This window comes from Mastomys coucha, unplaced genomic scaffold (genome assembly GCF_008632895.1).
Source record: "Mastomys coucha isolate ucsf_1 unplaced genomic scaffold, UCSF_Mcou_1 pScaffold9, whole genome shotgun sequence".
Lineage (NCBI taxonomy): Eukaryota > Metazoa > Chordata > Mammalia > Rodentia > Muridae > Mastomys > Mastomys coucha.
This window is the reverse complement of record NW_022196915.1, coordinates 38,484,072-38,488,174: the sequence shown is the minus strand read 5'-3', so window position 1 is coordinate 38,488,174 and position 4,103 is coordinate 38,484,072. Positions and strand designations below refer to the sequence as shown.

At 41.6% G+C, this 4,103-nt stretch overlaps 1 long non-coding RNA gene across 1 annotated transcript in view; it reads right to left on the bottom strand.

Annotated features, from left to right (window-relative positions):
* Window positions 1-363: 363 nt before the first annotated feature.
* The window catches only part of LOC116084097, a 14,830-nt gene continuing 11,090 nt past the window's right edge, over window positions 364-4,103 (bottom strand). Inside the window, exon 2 of the long non-coding RNA XR_004116038.1 lies at window positions 364-658. This is a non-coding gene — a long non-coding RNA (uncharacterized LOC116084097). The remainder of the gene's footprint in view (window positions 659-4,103) is intronic.

The following is a 4,103-nucleotide window of genomic DNA, read 5'->3' as shown; positions in this document are numbered from 1 at the left end:
AAGTGTTTGTGAGTGGATCGAGCTGCTGCTGCCTGCTAACTTATGAACTGAACTGCTGATTTCCAGACAACACAGATGGGAGTTGCTCCAAAGAACCTTTCTAAACACGACCACTTCCCAACCCCCCACCCCAACCCCATATCCTTTCTTTCCCACTATCTCTGGTGGATGATGGCCTAAAAAAAAGGTTAAAGCAATTAAGAGCCATCATTAAAAATAAGGTTTTGAAAAAAATGAAAGTTACAAAAAATTAATCTTTAAAAGATAAAAAGGAGGAAGCATTAAGGGGAAAGAGGAAAAGATATAGTAATAAGAAAAGTGTCTGATGTACATGAAGTATAAAAAAGCATTCAAATGCACGGGTGGAAGGTGTTGTAAAGCCTGATTTGTTGAGGCTGGGTGAAGACACATGCACAGCATTCCTAAAACTGAAGCGAGCAGTACACAGACAAAAGCAAAAACGTCCCAAGATACATGGGCAGATGTGGACATCAAATAACGGAAAATAAGAAAGTAGAAGATTCTTATGGAGTGGGTTACTGGCACAGCTTCACAGAGTTGAAAGGTGAAGTTCTCAATCTCTTTGGCTGCAGCAAGCTTCTGTGGTGCTGTGTGCTGGGAGGGGTGAGCCGGAGCCGGTTCCCTGCAGAGTTGTGGCCTGTGGGGGAGGGGAGGCAACAAGTTCTTTCCTGGTAACTCTGAGGACTCCCTACAAACCCACTGGGCCTTTTCCCGGGCAGCCAGTGAAGTGTTTGGGAGGCACAGCCAGCTCTCTCCAGGGCATCTTTATTCAGAAAGAGCTGGGTTGTGGGTGTGTCCTGCCAAGCTCAACTCAACCATCCAATTCTTGACAAAAGAGCCAGAAACATACATTGGAAGAAGGTCAACATCTTTAACAAATGATGCTGAGGAAACTGGATATTTACATACAAAAGAGCTAAAATAGGTCCCTCTTGTCCTCTACAAAACCAAATTCAATACTTATAATGTAGGAACTGGGACTTTGGAATGCTAGGGGAGAATTGAAGAGCTAGGCACAAACATGGTTGTGAATGGAGCTCCAATAGTTTCTGAAATAGCACAAGAATGGCCAGAGGGTATTACATCATTACATCACATTTAAAAGCTTCTTGTAATAAAGAAAACACTTGCAGATAGAAGACAACCCACCCAGGGGAAGAAATCTTTGTCACCTCTCCAACGATGAATAAGAACTGGAAACACCAAAAAAAAAAAAAAAAAAAAAACCCAATCAACAAACAGCGGCAAATGTTTCTCAAAAGAAGCTGGGTGTGGTGGCACACACTTGTAGCTACAACACTAAGGACTATCATTGTCTACTCTACAAGCTTGTGGTAGCCTAGTTTCAAAAAAAGACAGAGGAATTTCCACATAAATTCTAAAGCAAAACAAGACAAAACTGCTACTCTACCCACCAGGGAAGTGCGGGTCAAAACTGTACTAAAATTCTATCTCTTCCTAGTAGGGATTGCTAACATCAAGAAAACAAACAATAGGTCTGAGAGATGGCTCAGCTGCAAAGAGCAATCGCAGAAGACCCAGGTTCAATTCCCAGCACCCACGTAGCGGCTCACAACCATCTGTATCTTCAATTCCAGGAGACCTGACACCCTCTTTTAACTTCATTGAACACTGCACACACAGTGCTGAGACATACACTCACATATGAATTAATTGAAGCTGGGTGGTGGTGTCGTATACCTTTAATTCCAGCAGAGGCAGGGAGATCTCTGTGAATTTGAGGCCATCCTGGTCTACAGAGTGAATTCCATGGCAGCTAGCTAGGGCTACAGAGAGAAACACTGCCGGGAAAAACCAAAAGCAAATAAAAAAATAAAGAAAAGGAAAGAAAACATTAATTAAAAGAAAAGAAACAACACCTGCCTAGCATGCAGCAGTTTGAACCGCTAACACAAATACACAAAGATACAGTCATAGAAGAACCTTTATGTTTCACGAGCTTGTTGACCATTTTTATGTTTGCTTCATAGAAATGTCTAATAGATCATTTGTTCACTTCTTTTGGGTGAGGGTTGGGGTTAGGGTTTAAGACGGGGCTTCTCTGGGTAGCTCTGGCTGTCCTGGGACAACATTGTCACAGAGCTCCTCCTGCCTCTGCCTCATGAGGGCTGGGATTAAAGGCATGTGCCATCACTGCCCAGTTTTGTTTTGTCTTTTGGTACTTCTAGCAAGTCAACCCTTGGGTGCTAAGTAATTAAAAATGTATGCCTACAGTTTAAGAAATGTATTCTGTTCTACGCATGGAAATACAAACTTACAATCTAGCATCTACAAACTTATATTAGGGAGGCTGTAACAAAAGAGTCTGAGACCAGTCTAGGTTTCATAGTAAATTATAGGGAAGCCTTAGCTACATAGCAAAACCTTGTCTCAAAAACAAACCCCAGGACTGAGGAGATGGGCAGCTGATAAAGCACTTGCCACACAAGCCACCACGTTCAGCCAGCCCTCTTTGTTCACTTTCAAATTGAATGGAAGGTGCTTTTTTAAATTAAAATCTTTTGGAACATATGATGGATGTGTGTGCAAGCAGGCTTGTGATATGTAGGGTTCATGCATGCAGAGGTGACTACGTGGAAGTCAAAGAATGTCCTTGGTGCTGGTCCTTGTCTTCCACCTTGTTTAGGAAGAATTTGTTATTTTTCTGCTCCCTGCACCAGGTTAGCTGCATGCACCAGGTTAATTGCATGCATCAGGTTAGATGCATGCTTCAGGTTAGCTGCATGCATCAGGTTAGCTTGCCCCCAAGTTTCTGGGGACACCTCTGTATCTACCTATCTTACTGTAGGGCACTGGGATTTTGTGTTTGCTGCCACACCCAGTTTTACTTGGGTTCTGGATATTGGAACTCCAGTTCTCATGTTTGTACATCAATTTTATTAGTCACTAAGTGTCTCCCTAGCCACCTCCTCCTCCGCTTTCTCTATTATTTTCATCCTAGTATATTTGATTTTCTAAGCATATTACACATTCTTACAAAAATTTCTTACAACCAAAAAAAAAACAGTAGTAACACACACACACACACACACACACACACACACACACACAAATAATCCAAGAAGTGCTGGTGCACACCTTTAATAGCACTTGGGATGCAGGGGCAGGCAGGTCTCTGTGAGTTTGAGGCCAGCCTGATCTACACAGTGAGTTCCAGGACAACTAAAGCAGAGAAACCCTGTCTTGAAAAACAAAACAAAATAACAAAATAGCATAAAATAAAAATAAACTTCTTGACTCCTGGATATTTATCTTGCACCTTTGTAACTTTAAAATTAATGTTATTGGGGGCTAGAGAGATGGTCAGTGGTTAAGAGCACTGATTGCTCTTCCAGAGGACCTGAGTTCAATTCCTAACAACAACATGGTGGCTCATAACCATCTGTAATGGGATCCTATGCCCACTTCTGGTGTATATGAAGACAGCTACAGTGTACTCATATACATAAAATAAATAAATCTAAAAAAAATTAATGCTATAATATACTTTTCAGTAAGTAATTTCATGTATAGCTTCAAGACATTTCTGAAAATAAATCCTAAAAAAGCAGAATTGCTAGGTATTATAGTAGGTAATGTGTGTGCTGTGCTTGTATCATGTTCTAGTGTGTATGTGTACATGTGTTTGCGTGAGTATGAAAGCCAGAGGTGCACCAGGTGCCTTTTTCAATTGCCCTCCACTTCCTTTTGTCAGACAGAGCCTCTCACTGAGACTGGAACTCACCAGTTTGGCTAGGTTGACCAGGTAGGGTATGAGGAATTCTCCTGTGCCCACCTTTCCAACACTCGGATTATAGGCTTGTGTGGCCATGTTCAGTCTTCAATAAGGGTGCTGGGGACTTGAACTCAAGTCCTTATGCTTGTGTGCCCATCTCCTCAGCCTTGGGGTTTGTTTTTGAGACAAGTTTTTACTATGTAGCTAAGGTTGCCCTACAATTCACTATGTAACCTAGACTGGCCTCAAACTCTTTTGTTTCAGCCTTCTTCAGCTAGATTGTAAGTTTGTACTTCCATGCCTAGGAACAGAATAAGTTTCTTAAATTACTTTTTTTTTTTTTTTT